A 22905-nucleotide genomic window follows, 5' to 3' on the forward strand; every position below is an offset into this window, starting at 1 on the left:
AGCTGACACTGTTTTAAGTTGTTCACAATCTCTTTGGATCTCAGTTTCCTCATTTTTAAAATGATGCTGTTGCACTACATATTTTGCAAAGTCTTCTAAAGCTCTAGAATTCCAAGATTCTATAACATATTGGTAGTAGAAATATAATGTGGCCCCAACTCCACATTAAAATTTATTTCTTTTGCAATGTTCTAGCAGTTAAAGTCTTAGCTATGATCAGAGAACAATACACTGCAATGCAAAGAAAGTTATTTTATGTTTGAGGCAATGAAGTTACCATTTAACAAATTATACCTGTTTTTCATAGATCAGTACAAATCTTACCTAGTCCATGAAGATTTCTGAGATCATTGTCACTTTATAAAACTTTGACAAATAATTAATTTGACAATAATAGTGTGGCTATACCCTCCATCAACCTAGAATATAGATTTTCTATGATCTAAGGAACCTTGCATACTGTTTTGTACAAAATATGCATTATCTTGCAAACAATCTGGCAAAGAACCTCTCCCATCTATGCTACATCTTTAGAACATTTATTAATATTTACTGTGTAGTGGTGAGGCAATTAGGTAGTACAGTAGATAGAGCACTGACCCGGGAATTAGGAGGACATGAGTTCAAATCTGTCTTGAGACACTTAGTAGATTTATGACCCTGGGAAAATCACTTGACCAGTTTATATGAGTTCCTCATCTGTAAAAAGAGCTGGAAAAGAAAATGGCAAATCACTCCAGTGTTTTTGTCAAGAAAATCTTAAACGGAGTCACAGAGATTTTGATATGACTGATACAATTCAACAACAACAAAATGTAGCGGAGCGGTGCCAAGCTCTAGGCATGAAAATACAAGCAAAGGCAATAATCACTACCTTGTGGGAACTTACATTCTAATGAGAGAAAACAACATGACCATGGGCTGTAAATGGGAAACTAGGGCATATGAATAACACCATGGTGTACATATGACCAAGAAGTGAGTAGAGTTCCTGGTTCTTGCTTTCTGGCTATATAAAGATGTTTTTTTTTGTGTTTGTTTGTTTGTTTGTTTTGTTGTTTTTATTGTCATTCAGTGTGATGTGATGCAGTGTAAGGTGGTAGTGATGATATTGATGATAAAGTGCGAATGAACTCAAACTCAATATCTCCCTTGTATTATATACAGTTGTGCTGGAGGTTAAAGGCAACACAGACGAGTCCATTTAATTCATTGATTTATAAATAATTAGGAAACATTTGAAATGTTGAAAACTAATGTCTCATAAGCTGCTTAAGTATGTGACTACAATTTCAGGTTGGTCTGGAATTAGGACTCTTCATTGATATTATACACTATTTGCCACTCTCCCAAACAGCAGACTGACATCTTCAATTTTTTCATTGAATTCCAGTCCAAGACTATAGCCTTAGAAGCTGAAATTCGTGGCAACAGTTTCTGTATAATTTCAGAGTTAGTAGTGGCCAATCGTTAATATTTTCTATTTAGAGATTCCTCTATAAATACCACAGTTCTGATATAAAATCATTTTCAATGGAAGAAATATTGTATACCTAGAAGAAGAACGGAATTCAAGTCTAATGACCTGAGTTTGAATCCCTAATCTTCCACTTAGACATTGGGTGACTTAGAAAGACCATTAAGACTCTATAGATATCAATTTTCACATCCATAAAATGAGAAAGATGGACTACATGAGTTTTCAAGTACCTCTTACCTCTAGGTCTGTAAGCCAGCATATCTATAACAGCCAGATGTCATATTTTGACTTAAAAACTCATGCTAACTTCATCCCTCCAGAAAGCCAGCAGGGAAAGTCAGGAAAAATGATCTGAACCTTCAAATGCAGATGACTTTTTTTCATGGCTCTTATTGCCTGGTTTTACTGTAAAGGTTAAAGTCTCAGGAATAGAAGGAACAATCCTGTATTAGCCAATTGTTAAAAAGTTTATGACATTTTATAATATTTCTACTTTATCAAACTTTGTTTTTGAAAATTTGAAATGATACCATGCAAAGTGATGAAAAAATATTCCCAGCATTTAAGCCTTATTAAACTGTTTGCATTTATCCTGGGAAAGTAAAGGTAGAGAGAAATACAGGGAAAAACAAAGAGGAAAGAATATGTTGGATTAGCATTTAGTTAGAGAGCAATTAAATACAGAAATGCTGTTGCTAAGTGAGAAAATGGATGTTCAAATTATCTTTTTTTCAGCATAGAAATTGGGGACAGGTGAACAAGATTTGGCTCATAGAAAAGTGTCAACATATTGCAAGAATAATCAGAAAATTTTATGCTAGTTTTGATTCAGATGCCAGATTATGAAGGAGAAAATGCTGAATATATAAAATAATTTGAAAGACTAGAAACAGGTGAAATAAACAAATGATTTTTAAAGATCAGAAAATTATTTTGAGCTAAAATAGTATTTTATATCAATAGAAGATGGTGATTATGTAATATGAAAACTGTTGTCAGCAATTCAATATTGAAGACACTTAAAATCTGGTTTCTATTTTATTTTGGCAGATGCTCTACTGTTATATTCCTGCCATGAAATTTCAGTTGTTGGCATTAATTTCTTATTACTTTACTTTCCAGGCTCAAGTTGTGTGTGTGTGTATGTGTGTGTGTGTGTGTGTGTGTGTGTGTATTTCACATTCTTCACTAGCACCAAGTGACAAATGATCAACAGTGAGGAATTTAGCATGTTAGCTACTCAACTCCAAGTAAACAGTGCTACCAGTTTTAGAAGAATAGTGATTTAAAATCAACAAATATTTACTGGAGTTTTTTAATGAAATAGAAATGCATTGACGCCAATCTGAAACTACAGTCACATATTTATGTAGCTTATGGGACATTAGCCCAGAACATTTCAAATGATCTCCTAACCAATTATTAATCAGTGAATTAATCAGAGTCATCTCTATTTTATTTAACTTGCAGTGCAACTCTATATAACATTTTATCATGTTCACTTTATCATGAACACCACCACCACCCTAAATACCATCACGAACATCATGAGAATAAAAAATTATGTTACACCTGTGTGGTATACATTTATTATCTCATTTATTCTTCATAACTTGAGATAAGCATGGCAGATGTTAGCATCATCTTACACTTTCTAAATATTTTAATGCAAGACTTTACCATATTTAAAGTGTGACTACACCATCCACAACAATAAATCATAGCCTTCCTATGATCCAAGGGATCTTATATATTATTTTGTCCAAAACATCCATTAACTTAAAGACAATCTGACAAAGAACCTCTCCAATCTTTGCTATATCCTTATTTACTAATGATTACTATGTAATGGCTCTGTGCTAAACTCTAGTCATATAAATACAACAGCCACTACCTTTAAGGAGGATGCATTCTCATGACAGAAAACATGGGCTGAAATGGGGAAGGAAGGCAAATGGATTACAAGATAGTGTGCAGACAGCCAAGAAGTGGGTTGAATTGCTCATTCCTGGTTCCCAGCAACATAAAGACAAATGTCACTTATCAAAACTGATTGGAGGAGGGGGGCATCACGGAGAAATGATGAGGAAGATGTCTAGGGTGTAGATAGTATGACAAGGACATAGATACACATACATAGTCTAATAGTCTTCAGCGGATCTCAGGCAGGAAATATATATTCATTTCTGGGCCTGCATATGAATTCTTTAAAGCTTGATGGGACCTTCCTGGTAAGATTCTTGTTCTGCTGGCATGACTTTTAAAAAGACTGGATTGTTTGTTTCCACATCGTACTTATCTTTGGAGCAGGATTTGGGTAGCAGATCTCATTTTGACAGATGAGAAGGATTCAAAGAGGTTTTAATGACTTTTTCAGGGTCGCACAGGTAAGTAAATGATAAGAGTTACAATTTAAAGACTTCTTGCCAGATCACTTCTCAGCTTAGGAGAGGCTAAAAATAAGGAATGGGGACTGTGTGACCTAGAGGCTATATGTGGTCCTCTAGGTCCTGGGAGTGGCCTTTTGACTGAGTCCAAGTTTTATAGAACAAATCCTTTTATTTTATTTTATTAAGGGGCCACAAGTTTCCCATCCTGGTTAAGATGATACATTTCATCTTCCCTAGTGATATCTTTTGTAATTTCTTCATAATTTTGTCAATCTGGATCTCATGGATGTGTCTGAAAGGAGCTTGTGGTTATGGATGTATGAACTTCAAGTCTAAGTTACTTTTTCCTAGACATCTTTTTCCAGTCACCAATCCTGAACTATGGATGCCCAGAGGCAAGGACCTGTGCCACACCTTATAGCCAAGTGTCATTGTCACCTGTTTTTGTCAACTTTTTAATGTCCTAATTCTTTCTACTATGGTATACTAGGACATATGACCTCATTATTTTGATTTAGTCCATATCCACCTCTCAATGACCCTCTTTGAGACTTTCTTGGCAAAGATACTGGAATGCCATTTTGCTATTTTCTTCACCAGCTCATCTGACGGATGATGAAACTGAGTCTAGCAGGAATAAGTGACTTGCCAAAGGTCACACAGTTAGTAAGTGTTTGAGGCAAGGTTTGAACTCAGGTCCTCCTGACTCCAGGGCCAGTACTCTATATACTGTACCATCTAGCTACCCCTTCGGCAAAATCAAATACATTCAAGTTGCTTTTAATGTCTTTTTCTTTACCTAGTGGTAGTCCCTTCCTTGTACCCTGAAACATCTAATCCTCCTGGTCTCCCCATCTTCCTCAAGACAAAAACTTGTCTTCAGAAAAGGAGCTTATAAACTAATTCAGCCTCATGTGTTTAAATAATTGAGAGGAAAAGGCTTATCCATATTACCCACTGCAAAAGGAGTTAATATCTAATTGTGCCGTTTCCTGTATTAGAGACAAATGAAAGAAGAACTTCTGAGGGAAATCATGATGTTTCTGGAACTCCTTTATCTATGAGATTGTCTATGTATAGCATGTAGCTTTCCCTTCCTTTACCTGAGAAGAGAACCTGGACTTTTTCAGTAGATGCAGCTTCCTCTTAAACTACAGACTCTAAAAGAGACATACTGCAGCAGGTCTTATTTGAATTATCACTTTATCATGAGAATAATCCTTTCCACTTTTCTGTTTTTCAAAATACTCTCATATACATTAGGACTCTCCTTGCCTCCCCAGTAGTCAAATCCCCCAAGGACTCTCTGGCTCCCTCCTGGGCATGAAGGAGAGAATCAAATTTAGTAAATGAAAAAGTCAGAGGACAAAAAATAAAGTCACAGAATTCAGCTAGTCCACCAAGTTCAAGGCAATGCTTACTACAACACAAATCTGCCAGGTTTGGTGAATGTGAAGGATGGATAACAGCAGGCTATGCAGGCAGTGGCTGTCTGGCAAGCTGCAGTGGGCCAACCCCAAGCCACGGAGATGGAAGAAATGTTTGAAGGAGCCACTGAAGCAGAGCTAATAATGTGGAAATGCTGAGGCTTGCTGAGACACAAGACCAGCAGACAGACTAGCCTGGTGTGCCGCAATGAGAAATTGGGCCATCTTGTCAGCAAAGGTACTAGACAGACTGGGAGGCTAAGAGTCCAAGTGCAAACAGTACCCAGCACAAATAGCAGTTGTGGCTTCATTTCAGAATAATAATAATTTTTTTAAAGTCTTTATGCATCTGCAATGTAGAAATGCAAGACATCTATGTGCTACCAGTAGAGTAGAAAACATGCTGAACTCCAAAGACCAGGTTTAAATTCTAGTTCCACTAAGGTAGGTGGGGTAGTAAAAACAGCATTGTAGATGGAATCAGAAGACATGGGGTCAAATTTTGACTTCTTTACTTATAATCTTGGCGGCCTTGGAAATGTCATTTAAGTCCCCATTTCTTCAACTAGTCCATAAAGAAATCAAGAGATATTATCAAATAAGTTCTATCACAGATACTATTCAGAAAATTCCACTGAACTAGGAGTTTTGTACTCTACCAAAAAAAGAAATGAACTCAGTTTGGCATTATTATCATTACTTACTTTAAATGTATAACAACTTCCATGACTTTAAATTTGGAATGGGTTTTCTATTTTTTGTCTTCTCAATGAATGTAGGATGGGGTGAGAGGAAGAAGAGAATTTGGAACTGAAAATAAAATTAAACCAAAAAATTTAAAATAAACATACAATTTTATTGTACTGATGTTTTAATGTCACTATAACTTCTGATTGCCTTTACAACCCTACCCCAACCTACTCTTATAATAAATGCAATTGTCAAAATGAAATTATGATTATGTCTTAAGTGAATGTATATATTAGTTTCTAGTTATTTTTACTTATTTCATAAAATAGTCACAAACCATCTATTTAGTTATTTGTTCAAAATTCTGCAAAATTTCCATATCAATATAATTATTCTAAAATTTTGATTTGTTTTTATTCACCTTTTTTTCTAGACAGAGAGAGAGAGAGAGAGAGAGAGAGAGAGAGAGAGAGAGAGAGAGAGAGAGAGAGAGAGAGAGAGAGAGAGAGAGAATAAGGTAACTGAGGTTAAGTGACTTGCCCAAGGTTACACAGCTAATAAATTTCAAATGTCTGAGGCTGGACTTGGACTCGAGTCCTCCTGAATGCTGGGCTGGTGCTCTTTTCTCTGTGCTACCTAGCTGTCCTATCCTTTTTTTTTAATTTTTAGATCTAGAAAATATGTATCCAAGTCCAGTCATCTGATATTTCTTTCATTTTCATTGATTGCTCCAAAGTTACCAAATTTTTACAAACTTTCATTTCATGACTGCAGTTTTCATTTTTGTATGTTTATTTGTTTTACATGGTCCTCATACATATAATTCTGAGCCTGGAGATTTTACCTCACTTTAAAATCTTTTACTTACATTCTTGTCACTTATTTTAGGATTAACTACTCATTTAATTATTTTTATTTCACTCTTTCCATTCTCAAGAGCATATGCCTTGGTGGAGAAGATTTCTACTTTCTTGCTTAATGTAATACTTGCTCAAGGAATTTCAAGCTAGGTACTACAATCATCCAGCTTAGAAAAGCCTAGTCTCTGCAAAGACTGTAGCAGTATCTTTCTCAATTCTCACATGTCTCTGATTCATTGTTACCTTTAATCTTTCTCTTGGAAAAAGATAAAGAATAGGATGCCATGGTTTATGACTATAGTCTTCCTTGATGTACTGAAGTGTCTCAGAAAAAGGATCAAGGAAAACTCATCTCTAAAATATCCCTATTCAGAGAAGATCAAGAACAATCAGATTGGCAGTATAAAGTATGAATTGAAAGTGAGAGATAGCTGAGCTTGTAGAATATAGACAGAAATGATGCCCAAGTTAGAAGAAGTTGGTGCCAGGATGAAATCAAAATATGAGAATCAAGCAAAAACAAGGCTTATAAAGGGTTGACAGTCAGAAAAATGGAAAAGAGTTGATTTATATAGAGTTCACAAAATTTGTTGCACTTACTTTCCTCTGGCCACACGTGTATTTTTGCTCTCAGACACATGGAGTCAGATTCACCTTCTTGTTTCCCCTAAATTGATAATGTCTGGACAACTCCTTTTACTGGAAACATTACATTCAAATTAAATTGGCCATTTCTAAACTTCTGTAAACACTCTTCCTTCTCAGAGGGCTTTTCCTTTGATTACAATATGTTGTTATTGGTTAGATGATCAGTTGTGTCTGACTCTTTGTGATACTATTTGGGGTTTTCTTGGCAAAAATACTGGAGTAATTTGCTATTTCCTTCTCTAGTTCATTTTATAGATGAAGAAACTGAGGCACATAGGGTTAAATGACTTGCCCTAGGTCACACAGCTAGTAAGATTTGAGGCCAGATATGAATTCATGACCTCCTAACTCCAGAGCTAAAACTCTATCTATTGTGCTACCTGGCTGCCCTACAACATAGACTTGGGTAATTTGATAGATAAAAAGCCTATGCCAGTTCAATGGCATAAAGGAAACATTAGTTCCCAGATTCTGTCCTCCAACTCTCCAACCGTCACTTAACTAAATACTGCTTGTACCTTCATGGGATAAGGACTTTTTTTAGTAAGAATTTCTTCCTTCCTAATCATTCTTCTTCATCCTACTGTAGGACCCAGTGCAGGGGTGCTCTGAAAAAGTAAGAGTGATTTCAGAGATTTTTTAAAAAATTAAATTACAAATTTCCATGATAGTTCATATCTTCGGTATATCTCTGTATAATAGATTTGTGTGTTCATCACTGAGCTACAATGTAGACTAGCCTACACCCAACTATGACAGCCTAAACTTGGTACTTCAAAGAATATAAACCTTTAGACTGTCCAAACACTAAAGATGTGTTTACAAACTGTCTTTCAAAGTTCAAAATAAGAACTCAAACTTGTAGATAACAGGTCTTCCAACAGGTGAGAACCCTCCTGGCAAATGCCCCAGGCTTCTGATGATCATCGCTCTCCTGGTACAAAACTTCCCTCAGGCCATCTAGGTTGACATCTGTATGTAACACAAAAGGCTTGTCTTGATCAGTAAAAAGTAACACTACTTCACGTATGGCATTCTGACTCAGGAAGTCACAAATTTAGGGTTGCCCATGGGTTAATTCTCAACACTAGTGCTTCTGAAGAATCCTTCCCTTTTGACTTGAAAGTAAGGTTATAGGATCATATCACCTACAGAATTAAAAAAAAAAAAAAACACCTCCATGTACTTTGTAAAAATACCACATATTTGTTATAATTTCAAGCATATACTACATGGCACTACTTATATATTATGGTTATATCATTTTAATAAAATAATAAAAATGAAAACATCTAAACTTATTTTTTTAACCATTCTTCCCCTTCTCTCCATAGTTGGGTGGCATGTGTTTGTATCAACATGTATTGTGCTGCTTCTGATTCCAAATATCTAACGATTCTGTGGTTTGTTTACTTTCAGCATGAACGCAGAAAAGGGAACATGGAAGGGGGGACAGTGAAATACCTGAAATTAGGAAAGGGATCTTTTCCCAGCTTTTGATTGTTATGCAAAGATATTAATTGTTCTTAGACGTATTTTTGTTCCTTTGTGATACAATAGCAAGTCATAAAAAAGTGATGAATTTTAATTTATTTCCAAAAATGAATTGAAAAAATATCATATTTAATATGAAAGGGAGAGGGAATAATCATTTATAGAGTGTCTACTGTGTGCCAGGTGCCATTTATAAATATCCATTTCATTCTCATAATAACCCTCTGAGGTAGATGTTATTATTTTCCTTATTTTGCATTTAAGAAAACTGAGTCAAGTAGAGATTAAGTGACTTTGCCAGGATTCCACAGCTAGTAAGTATCTGAGGTAGGTTTGACCTCATGCCAAATGCCTGAATGTAGGCCCTGTGCTCTGTTCGCTGTACCAACAGCTACCCCAAGGTCACTAAACCAAGTTTAGTGAAAACATATGGTCATTAATTGATTGCTGCTCTAAATCTTTATCGGGGTTCTCAGGCATTCTTGAAGGATAAATTTTGTAAGCCTGTAAAGCTCCTGTCACTAAGAAAGGTGCAGAATAACACATAAGTTTTCAAAAATTTCCTGAGGAATTCATTGGTTACATGACTTGCCTGGGGTCATACAACTAGTAATTGTTAGAGCCAAAATTTGAAGCTTATCCTTCCTTAACTGCACATCCAGTTCTTTGTACACATCGCAACCTTCTTTTTGACAAGTAGTCATTTCTTGAGTACTTAAGAGTCAATGTGTAATAGCTTTAAATATTTAACAGATTAATGAGATATGACAAACTCTGAAAATGTGCCCTGTACTTTTTTCCATATAATACATTCAATGAAAACCTAGAGATACAAGATAACAACAGTATAAACATTTTATAGTTGTTGTTCTATAACTATTCCATGACCCTACAAATTTCATCAATTAACTCCTCTTGACCTTGAACTAGGTACTCAATAACCATTTATAGGAACCAGTGTGTGGAACAGTGGAAAGAGTGGTGAATGTGTTGTCACTGACCCTGAGTCTGACCCCCAGTTTGGTCTATGTGACCTTCCACCTCCTATCTCTTACCTTTGTTGTGTCTCAGATGCCACACCTTTAAAATGAGGGGGTTGGACTTGAACTCCAAGGCCTCTGTCAGCTCCACATCTGTGATCCTGTGATCCTTTTGAAACAAAAGACAAAATGAAATGACCTTTAGAAAATCACTATTCTCCTTCATACAATTTTTAAACCCTCCTGTCTTTAAAAAATAAAGCTACAATCCTCAGATGACAAGTACTGTAGGTCTTTGAGAAGCACCATCCTCTGCCTGGTTCACATTAATGGCAAACGGCTCTATTCTCTCCTTCCTATTGTAGTAGCTGCAGTGGGTGTTTACCCTCCCAAACCCTGAAGTCTTTTCACTCACATTCCCCTCTTCCTGATACATTATCTAGCCCTCAGTATGCCTCTGCCTTTGATTTAGCTCACTAACTTGGTACCTAATGTTAGACTGATTTTTGAGAGAGTGATAACTGTAACTCAGTGGGCAGAGAAACTCAGTATTTATTTGAAGCAACACCTGATCATTTTATGGAATAAGAACAGATTACTGAAAGAGAATTTTCTGTAGGTTTTTAGACTCTCCTACTCCTCTTTCTCCCCTACTAACACATCAGTCATTTTCTAATCATCCTGGTAGTTACTTTTATCAATATTTTATTTTCTCTACTAAATCTTTTGCTTGCCTTTTGTCTGTTTGTGCTTATCTCTTATTCTGTTTCTTCTTTACCATTTTTTATTTACCACACTTTAGTCAGAAAGCTAGTTCTATAGTAATTCCAATAGATCCAACCTTTCAAAAAATTTTTATTTTGAAGTTAGTGTATGATATGTGTATTCATAGTTCTCCCGTTGTATACAAAATACATGAATGAATTTGTCTCAGTAATTTCTGTTTATTCTGCCCCAAATCACTCTAGTAAATGTTCCTTAAGGCTGAAGACATAAGGACCTGATAAAATAAAATTACTGTATCAAGCAACAGGATATTGACAAAAAAATGAACACCTGAAGTAGAGTTGTATAAAAGAGAATTATTAGAAAATATGGGGGAAAGACATTTTCATATTCTCATTTAAAATGTATATGTATTTTATAGTAGTCTCTGTACCTTGTAGTTGGTACTCTTCAAGGAGTTGATTTTTTTTTTCCTACTGACTTTCTTTGAATCATGGCATGATCTAACTTAAAATGATCTGTAAGGCCATTTATTCAATGCTTTGCCTTCAGGTAGGAGTACAACTCACTTGCACGGATGACATTATTGAGAATATGACAACAAAGAATCTAGGAATTTCAAAGGAGAAAGAACTATTTTAAGGAGGAAGAGAGGAGTGAACTACAGACAAATCAATTAAGAATTCCAAAAACATTACTCTGTCAAAGTACCAATTGACCAAGTAATGATGCTTTGTCTTCCACCATAATTCTAAGGTCTTTGTTATAAAGAAAGAGGGGCTAACTCAGCTATCAAACACTGATCTATATTCTGATATACTTATCTTATACTTATACTTAAAAATATTTGATACTTATGTTATTGCTGCTGGTACCTTAATCCACAGTCCTTGCATCAACACTATACTTAAACTGTTCTCTTTGAATTTATAGAGAAAATGTATATGTGGACACACACATACACACACACACATACACACACACACACACTTAGTCACACACAAAGACAGAGACAGAGAATGAATGAGTGATGCAGACTTATCAAGATACCTTGAAAATCTTTTGAATCCCACCCCACCCAAGCAGGTTGAGGATTATTTGAGGGGGGAATGGAGAACAGAGAATTTCATATCTTTCTTGAATTTGGGAATTATGGGTCCAATTTTGAAAGAAGAGTTTTCCTCAGGTCTTAAACTCTTTGCTGAAAAGTGCCAGAATGTAAGTAAATACACAGTTATTTCATGAAGGAACAAAGGTGTATGTTCATGAATCATCTAATATACAGGAAAATAAAAGTAAGGTTACTATTTAAGTAATGCTAACATAGCTATATTAGACTATAGAGTGAAATGATGAGGGCTCTTGGAACTTGCCTTTTCCTTCTCTATGTATATATCAGGTACTTTCAAGTGGACGTTTATTTTGTAATAACATGAATTGTTATTTCAAAACTTTTTTCGATAGAGTAGATACATTCTTATATGTCAGTTGTCTGTACAGCATTTCAGTGTCATACAACTAATTTTAGGTAATATAAATACAGTATTTTGACAGTTTAGGAATTGTAGAGCCAGAAAAGTTTATTTTTTTACTTATTCTACAAAAATAATAATGAGTTAGAAAGAACACTAAACTTAGATTTTCATCATCTTTTCACTTTGTAGAGCATTGCAAAAATGTTTCCTGTTACCCTTCCTATTTTCCCTTCCACCATAATAATTATTTTGTGCCTCTTTTATGTGAATTTGTTTATCCCATTCAGTCTCTCACTTCTCTCTTCTCTCAGTCCAATCTTCTTTCTCACTCCTTAGATTTTTGTTGCATTTTTTATATCATCCCATCATTATCATCTCACACATATGCCTTCTATCTATATACTCCTTCCAAATGCCCTAACAATGATAGAGTTCTTAAGAATTATAAATATTATCTTGCCTTATAGGCATGAAAGCAGTTTAACCTTATTGAATATCTTGTATTTTTTCTTTCCCTTTTTTAATTTTTTTTGATATTTGTCTTGAATCTTATATTTGAAGATTTTTTTTCTTCAGCTGAGATTTTTTAATTAGCAGTGCTTGAAAGTCCTCTATTTCATTAAATATCTATTTTTCCCTGAAGGATTATGGTGTTTTACTGAATAGGTGGCTCTTGGTTGTAATCCTAGCTCCTTTGCCTTCTGATGTATTATATTACAAGCCCTGGATCTTTAATGTAGAAGCTGCTAAATCCTGTGTAATCCTAACTGTGGTTCTATGATATTTGAATTGTTTCTTTCTAGGTTCTTACAGAATTTTGTTTTTGGTCTGGAAGCTCTGAAATTTGTCTCTATTATTACTTGGAGTTTTCATTTTGGGATCTCTTTCAGATGGTGAAATATGGATTCTTTCAATATATTTTGCCCTCTATTTCTAGGGTATCAAGACAGTTTTTCTTGACAATTTCTTTCAGTGTAGTCTCCCAGACCTTTTTTCGATTATGCCTTTCAGGTACTACAATATTTCTTAAATAATCTTTCTTGAATTGATTTTTCCATACCAATTATTTTTTTCCAATGAGAAATTTCACATTTTCTTCTATTTTTTAAAAAATTCTTTTGATTTTGTTTTATTATCTCTTGATGTCTCATAAAATCATTAGCTTCCACTTGACCAATTGTAATTTTTAAGGAATTATTTTTTCAGTTAAATTTTGTACCTCCTCTTTTTCCATTTAGCCAATTTTATTTTTTTAAGAAGTTGTTTTCTTCAGTGAATTTTTCTATGTTTTTCCATTTTTTTTAATTCCTCTACCAAGCTGTTGACATTTTTTTCATGATTCTCTGGAATTACTGTTATCTTTTCCCAATATTCTTTCTACTTTCCTTATTTTCGTTTTAAAAACCTTTTTGTGCTTTTTCTATGAGTTCTTTTTGGGTCTGAGACCATTTTGATTTTTTCTTACAGTTTCACCTGTAGCCATTTTGCCATTACTGTTCTCTTCTAAGTTTGTCCCTTGATACTACTTTTGTCACTATAGTAAATTGCTACTGGCAGAATCTTTTTTTCTTCTCATTTTTTCTGCCTATTTGAGACTTTATAATTTTACGTTTAACTTGAGCTCTACTCTTGGAGTGGAGAAACTGGTGTCTCAAGTTTCTTGTGCCAGAGCTCAGGGGCTTGCTGCTGGCTTGCACCAAACTTCTAGGCCTTATTCTTGGATTACACTGAGCCTTGGGGCCTAGGTACTGGCTTGAACTGGATGGCGGTGCTCCCTGCTGGCTTGTAGTGGGGCAGGGCTTTGCTACTGGCCAGCAATGGGGGTGTGACCTCACTGGTGCCCTGAAGTGGAGATTGGGCCTCAGTGCACTGTTGGTCTTCAGGGAGTACTGGTTTGCTTTAGGTTCTGGTCCTGCTTCTGGTTTGCTCTGGAAGTAGGGCTTTGCTGGTAGCTTGGCAAGGGTTCAGAGTCTGGTTGCAAGTTCCCTGGGGTGTGACCTGCTACTGCAGCTCACTGACCATACTCTTCTCCCATGCCAATGAGAAAGACCTTTCTTGCTGAGCCTTCAAGCTTTCTTGGGCTGATAAGCTATTTCCCTACCCTAAAATTTAATCTGAGGCAGTTTTCAAGATTATTTGGGAAAAAATTTTGGAGGGCTCTGGGAAATTCCTTCATCTTGGCACTGGAAGTCTTACTTTAAATTTTTAAAATTTATTTTAACATTCATATCTTTAAAAAAAAAGTTTCAAATTCTCTCACTCCCTCAAGCCTGTCATTCATTTATTGAGTGGACAAATATTATGTTACCAATAATACACATGAAGTCATACAAAAATTTTTTTCATATTAGTCATATTGCACAAAATCTGTACTCAGAGGTCATCCATTCTCTCTCAGGATATGGATAGTATTTCTCATCATGAAAATTGCAAAAGTCTATTAGAATTGTTTTGGATCAATGTATTGTCTAGTGTGGCTAAGACTTTGATACCACATCATCATTCATGTAATTCCTCTCAAAATTTTCTGAAACTATTCAGTTTTCCCACCTTATTTCTTATAGGACAGTAGTATTTAATTAAAATCATATATGGCAGCTTGTTTGGCCATTCTCCAATGGATGAATATCTCCTCAATATCCATTTATTTGTCACCACAAAAAAGCAGCAATAAATATACTTATAATATAGGTCTTCTCCCTGTATGGTAATCTTTGGTTTCTTTGTAATGCAGGTCTAACATTGACATTGCTGAGTAAAAGGGTATGTACAGTTGGGCATAAATCCAAATTGTTTTCCTGAATGTCTGTACCAGTTCACAGCTTCACCCAGAGTGCATTAGTGTCCCTATTTTCCCACATTCTTTCTGGAATTTGTTATTCTTCTTTTCTATCTTGTCAGCCAATTTGATATGTATAAAGTGATAACTCAGGGTTATTTGAATTTGCATTTCTCTAATCATTAGCATTTTTAGCTTAACTATAGATCACTTTGAATTTTTTTGAAATTATCTGCTCATATCCTCTAATCACTTATCAATGCAGAATAGACTTTTTTAATATAAATTTGGCTCTGTTCCTTATGTCTTTGAGAAATGAGGTCCTTTCTCAGAGAAACTTGTAAAAAATTTCCTACCAATTTTCTGCTTAGCTTCTAGTTTTGGTTACATTCATACAGTGTATTTTTTCTTTATTTCATTTTTTCCCAAAAATATCTATTTCACTTCTCATTACTATCCTCATTATTTCTTTAATCATTAATGCTTGCTTTGCTATTGATATGACAGGTAAATTTCTTCCATGCTCCCCTTATTTGCTTATGAAATAGATCTGAATAGGTCTAAGTAATATACTCATTTTGACCTTATTTTAGAAAGGTATGAGATGGAGGTGGATGTCTAGTTTCTGAAGAAGTGTTTTCCATTGTTTTTAATCTTATTAAATATTTATTTTTCCCAATTACATGTAAAATTTAGAAAAAAGTTAAGAAAGTAAAGAAAAAGTATCTTTGATCTGCATTTAGGCTCTTCTGTTCCTTCTCTGAATGGCATCACCATTCATAATAAGTCCTACACAATTGTCTTGGATCATTGTATTGGTGAGAATAGCTAAGTTATTCATAGTACATCATCATACACTACTGCTATTACTGCATACAATGTTCTCTTTGTTCTACTGATTTCGCTTGCATCAGTTCATGTATGTGTCCATGTTTTTTTGGGGATGTTTTGTTTTGTTCTTGTTGTTGATATTTTTGCGAGCGTCCTGCTCATCATTTCTTAAAGTACAATATTATTCCATCACAATCGTATACATCAACTTGTTCTGTCATTCTCCCATTGCTTGACATTCCCTGAATTTCCAATACTTTTACACCAATAAAAGAGCTGCTATAAATGTTTTTTGTGTACTTAAGTCCTATTCTTTTTTTTTTAAATCTATTTGGGATACAGATGAAGTAGTGGTATTGCTTGGTTTAACATTAGTTATTTTCCTTTTCTGTCATATTTGCCTTTCTGTCAAAAACAGTGATTTAGAACATTTTATATGAATACAGATAGCTTTGATTACTTGGTCTGAAAACTGCCTGTTTGTATCTTTTGGCAATTTATCAATTGAAGTATGGTTCTTATTTCTATAAATTTGATTCAGTTTCTATGTATTTGAGAAATGAAGACTCAGAGAAATTTACTGTAATTTTTTTCATAGTAATTATTATCAACTATGTATTTCCCTCCATCCTATTTTCTCCTGTTTATCCTGCTCTCTCTCTAATTTGACCCTATCCATTCTCAAAAATGTCTTCCTTCTGACTTTTGCCTCCCCTCCCCTAAATTGCCCTACCTCCTTCTGTTCTATCAGTCCTCCCTCCCCTTTCTCTTATCCACTCCCATTCCTACTTTCCTGTGTAGTAGGATTGATTTATACATCAAATTTAGTGTGTATATTATTCCCTCTTTCAGCCATTTCTGATAAGAGTAAGGTTCATGTGTTCCTCTCCCTACTTCATTTTCCCCTACATTGTAAAATGTCTTTCAGGTCTCTTTTAGGTAAGATAATTTATTTCAGCTTACTTCTCCCCTTTCTCTTCTCCCACTGCATTCTTCTTTCTCATCTTTTAATTTTATTTTTTTTAAACAATCATACCATTACATTCAACTCACACCTCTCTTTGTTTACTCCTTCTTAATACTCTAAGAATGAGAAAGTTTTCAGGAGTTATAAGTATCATTTTCCCATGTAGGAATATGAAGTTCATCTTTATTGAATCCTTTATGATTTCTCTTTCCTGTTTATCTTTCAGTACTTCCTTTGTTTCTTATATTAGAAAATCACATTTTCTATTCAGCTCTGGTCTTTCCATCAGAAATGTTTGAAGTTCCTCTATTTTACTGAATGTCAATTTTTTCCTCCTGAAGGATCATACTCAATTTTGCTGGTCAGGTGATTTTTGGTTGTAGTCCAAGCTTGTTTGCCCTCTGGAATATCATATTCCAAGCCCTCCCATCCTTTAAAGTAGAAGCTGCTAAATTTGTGTTATCCTGACTGTGATTCCATGATATTTGAACTGTTTCATTTTGGCTGCTTGCAGTATCTTCTCCTTGATCTGGAAGCTCTGGCATTTGCTATAGTATTCCTGGAAGTTTTCATTTTAGGATCTCTTTCAGGAGGTGATCAGATTCTTTAAATTTCCATTTTACCCTCCGGTTCTCTTATATCAGTAATTGATAAAAATGTAAATGATAATTTCTTGAAAGATGGTGTCTAAGTTCTTTTTTATTATGACTTTCAGGTAGTCTAATAATTCTTAAATTCTCTCTCCTGAATCTGTTTTCCAGGTTAGTTGCTTTTCTAATTAGATAGTTCACATTTTCTTCTATTTTTTTCATTATTTTGATTTTATTTAATTGCTTCTTGATGTCTCATAAAGTTATGTTTCCACTTCTCCAATTCTAACTTTTAAGTAATCATTATCTTCAGTGACATTTTGTAGCTCCTGTTCCAAATGCACAGTTCTAATTTTTTAAGGAATTCTTCTCTTTATTGAATTTTTGTATATCTTTTTTTTTCCATTTGGCTAATTTTGCTTTTACTTGTTTATCTATCTATCTATCTATCTATTTATTCATTTATTTATTTATTCATTCATTAATTTATTTGTTTATTCATTCATTCATTCATTTATTTATTCATTCATTCATTCACTCATTTATTTATTCATTTATTCATTCAATCATTTATTCATTCATTTATTCATTCATTTATCTATCTATCTATCTATCTATCTATCTATCTATCTATCTATCTATCTATCTATCTATCTATCTATCTATTTATTTATTTTTTAGTGAAGCAATTATGTGAAGTGACTTGCCCAGGATCAAACAGCTAGGAGGTGTTAGGGTTTCTCCTCTTCACATTGGGATTAAGACCCAGGACTGTGATCTTGATCCAAGTATATGCAGTACAATAACACATTGCCCTTAGTGATAGAAAAGGGAGCCCTATAAATTTCCTCCTGACCCATTCTCCAATCCTTGATCCCCTGACTGTCAGTGGGATGAGGGGTCTGGAAAACCACCACTGTTGCCACCAATTCAGTTGCCCCAACGTCTGCTCCTGGTTTGCTGAGGCCTTGTCTGCATTGGTATGGCCTATACTGGATTGTGTTCTTTTCTCACCCTGTTGTGACATTCTTTTTCTGCTGACTTTCTAAGTTGTCTAAGGCTGGAAAATTGTTTCACTATTTTTGTGCATTCTGCCATTCTAGAATTTGTTTACAGTCATTATTGAAAGGTATTTGGAAAGGTTTGGGGGAAATACAGGCAAGTTCTGACTTTACTCAATCATCTTTGCCCTAGTTTTCTTATCTGTTTTTTTTAATGGTGATTTATTGCCACAAAAGCTTGGATTTTGGATTTATCAAACACTAGATTTCTATAACCATGTACTACTATATATTGTACACCTTATCTATTCCATGGGTCCATTTATCTTAGCTGGCACCAGATTATTTTGTGATTACCACAATGTAATACAATTTGAAAATCTGTTACTTCTATGACCTTATATTCACATTTTTTTCATTAGTTACCTCTTGACCTTTTGTTCTTCTGAATGACTTTCTTATTTTTTTCTAGTAATATAAAACATTTTTGGTAGTTTTATAGATATGGCATTGACTAAGTTAATTTAAGTATGTTTGTCATTTTTGTTGTATTTATATTATTTCATTGTCTTTGATGACTTTTAGCAAGATGTGGTTTCCCTTTATATCTCTTTTAATTATATCTATTTTTGTTTTTGCATTGTCTGAGATCGTAATTGTACTTTTTGACTTTTTAAATTTTAATTGAAATGTAATAGATTCTACTACAGTGCTTCATTTTAACTCAGTGCTTGTCTATTTCAGGTGTATTTACTGCAAACAACATATTTTTAGAGCCTTGTTTCTAGTCTCTTCTGCCATTTATTTCTATGTTATGGGTGAATTCATCCCATTCACATTCACAGTTATGATTACTGACTGTACTTTTCCTTCCATTCTATCTCCCTCTTATTACTTTTCTCTTTTTTCTTTTAACTTGGTCTCTCCTCAAAAGTCTGTTTTTGTTTTCATCACTTCCTCTAATAATCTGTCCTCTCTTTTATCACTCTCTCCCACCTTTGCCTTATCCCTTGCCCTTCTAATTCCCTGTTAGGTAAGATAGATTTCTATACCTAATTGTGTGTGTGTGTGTGTGTGTGTGTGTGTGTATGTGTGCATTCTTCCCTCTTTGAACCAATTTAAAGGAGAGTGAGATTCATGTGTTACTCAATCCCTCTGTCCTGGTTTTCCTGTGCATTGTAAAAGTTCTTCCTTGCATACTTCTTTCATTGGAGATATTTTTTTCCTATTATTTCTTCCTCCTTCTCCCAATCTATTTCACTCCTCCATTTGGGGAAGATCATTCCAATATAATTGATTCAACCTCATACACTTTATCTATGTAAATTCCTTCTAACTATCTTAATAATGATTAATTTCTTACTGTTTACATATATCATCTTCCCATACAGGAGTGTAAACAGTTTAAGTTTATTAAAGCCCTTGTGTTTCCTCTTTATTGTTTAACTTTATGTTTCTCTTGAGTCATGTTTGAATGTCAAATATTCTATTCATTTCTGATCTCATCAGACATGCTTGAAAGTCTTCTGGTTTATTAAATATTCCTTTCCCCCAAAGAATTATATTCAGTATTGTTGAGTAGGTTATTCTTGGTTGTAATTCTACTTCATTTCCCTTTTAGAATATCATCTTCCAAAACCTCTATTTATCATGGTAATTGTCAAATCTTGTGTGATCCTAGCTGTGGTTCCATAGTACTTGAAAGTTTATTTTTTCTGTCTTTTTTTTTTTCCTTTGAGCTCTGGAATTGTTCTATAGCATTCATCTTAGAACTCTGAAATTTGGCTATAGGGTTTCTTTAAATTTTATTTTTGGGATCTATTTCAGAAGAAGATTGGTAGATTCTTTCATTTTCTATTTTACCTATTGTGGCCATTTTCCTTTGCAATTTCTTTAAAAATAATGTCTAGGATCCTTTTTTTTATCATTGATTTTGGCTAATCAAATTAATCTTAAATTATTTATCCTCTATCTTTTCTCCTGGTTACTTGTTTCTCCAGTGTAATTTTTCTCATTTTCCCTATTTTTTCCATTCTTTTGATTTGTGATTAATTGTTAAAGTTTTACTGACAGAATTTTTAATAAAGGAATAAAGTCCTAGAAAGTTCCCTCACACTGGAACAAATGCACTTTAAATATAGAAGGTAAACTGCCATGTAGGAATCACTCTTAGTTTTCTGGATGTATGCCCAGGTATGATATAATTTGTATATCATCTATAAAACTAATGACTCATTAAAGTCATATAGCATTCTGGAAGGTTTTTTTTTTCATTTTTCTTATTTATTTAAATTCTAGGTAAGAAATAGGAAACCACCATTTTTATGAGGATTTTTAAGGTAGTTTGAATGTACTTATTGTTCCAAAATGATTATTAATATTCAGGTTTCTCTCTTCAAAAGAAAGGACATGCTAAGTAGAAAGAGAAAAAGGTAATGTCCCTTATGACACAAATAAAAATCTGATACTCCTGACAGCTCTATGAATTCCTGTAAGATGACCTTGCACTAATAATGATATCTGGTGTTTTAAGAAACATCATCAGTCTTCGAGTATCTCACTGACAATCTTGGTGTCAGTTTCCTCATCACAGAGGATATATGTTTCCAGTACTTGCACTGAAGCTAAATATGTAGATTATGGCAAGTGACAAAAATAAACACTAATAGAGCAATGTCTTCAGCTTTGTAAAACAGTTATTACAGGACATTTGGGAAGTCCACATGAAGTCACTCCAGTGAGTTTATAAACTTTACTTAGTATGAAAACAAAAATAAAATGCTTGGTTTCAGCATCGAGAAAAGTTGGAAGAATTGATGTTCTGTATTTCTAATCCACGTTTATCTAGATTAATATTATTTTGTCATTTCTAATTTGTCAGTAAAAGTAGTTAATTCCTACTGACTTCTTTTCTGCTTTCCTCCTTTTCCCCCTCTTCCTTCCCATTCCCCCCTCCCTCATGGGAGCTGGGTCAGTCATTTGTAGAGCATAGTGGACAACCCATATTCTCCACTGATACACACTGAAATACTGAGATATACAGAGAAATTACTCTAGCAGATTGGATGGCCCCAGTGAAGTATTTATGAAAATATGTGAACAGGATGAAAAATTGTGAATGAGTGGTAATCTATACCAGAAGAGTAAGTATCCAAGTATCATGAGGTTACAAATTCATCAAAATATTGAATTTGTATTGCCTTAACTAACTCTGCCCCCTTCAACCTGCCTCACCGATCCAGAGAATCCATGAGACAAACTTTGAAAGAGAAAGGAGGGAAAAAATGAAAATTTTCATATAATTAGGTTAAAATGTGATTTGTTCAGTCATCAGTTTGAAATAGGGGATAGGAAACAGTTGTACAATTATGAAAATGACTTTCTAATATTGATAAGGGTGGGGAGAAGAAAGGTATGGATAAATCATACCTACTAAGATTTTTATGAAGATGTTAAGATAATGGATAAATTCACTGCAGTCCTCACACATGGATATTATGATAACGCTTGATAATTGTGCCTTACCCACATAAATAACATAGCAAAATGTTTTATAATTTGAAAAAATCTCTGAGAAAATGAACACAGAGAATATAAATATTTTCTATGTGATGAGGACAAAAGATTATTTCAGAGCATGAATTGCTAATTGAAGATTATAAGTGAGGGATGCACATGATGAAAGGCCCCAGATAAGTGAAGGTACCCAAAACTTGGGGTTAGGGAAAGAATAGGTAGAAGTCTTCAACAGAGTAATATTTTATCTCATGACTTTGATACTTGAAATTAATGGCCCCGCTCCAGTGGCATATCTTCCATGTTGATATGATTTAATCTTCCTTGAAGTACATCAGAGATGTACTTGTAACTCTCATGACATTCTACACTCAATTTTGTATTAAAGCTATTAGTGATTATGCCTTTTTGATTATAAGAAATCCCTCAAAAATAAGGGCTTATATTTTACTTCATAGCCCTAGCATTTAAGACAATGCTTTATACAGAGTAGATACTCAGCAAGTGTTTACAATTTAATTGAAACTTCACCTGCTTTATAAATTTACCTACAGTCAAACTTGTCTCCAGAAAATCAGAGAGCTACTACAAACATTACTGAAGGAAGCATTTAAATACAATATAGGAAGATTTTCTAGGGAAGATAGGGAGAAGAACAACATATGACAAGAGAGTATCATGAGTAAATTACAGAGAAACATTCCAGTGATAGTAGCAGGAGTGTGCTGTTCCCTGAAATTGTTAAGTTTTCAAATGAGTATTCAAAATTTGGAAATCATCAAATGCTACCAATCAGGGCTTGATTTACTGTTTTGTTGACTGTCTAGACTTAAGAAAGTGATGGAGAAAATGTTAATAATGCAGATTAAATTTATAAGTATGTAGTGCTTACATTTTCTTTTTTCAGAGAGTCCTTTTCGAGACTGAAGAACAAACAGCAATGTTTTTAAAGACAAAATAAGAGGTACCCCAATGGGAATTCAAATATAACTGACCAGGTGGTAAAATAGCTTGTCCTTCCTTCTTTCTCTTCTTTTTATCCTTTGTTGCC

The sequence above is a fragment of the Notamacropus eugenii genome, chromosome 6, assembly GCF_028372415.1.
Source record: "Notamacropus eugenii isolate mMacEug1 chromosome 6, mMacEug1.pri_v2, whole genome shotgun sequence".
Classification (NCBI taxonomy): Eukaryota; Metazoa; Chordata; class Mammalia; order Diprotodontia; family Macropodidae; genus Notamacropus; species Notamacropus eugenii.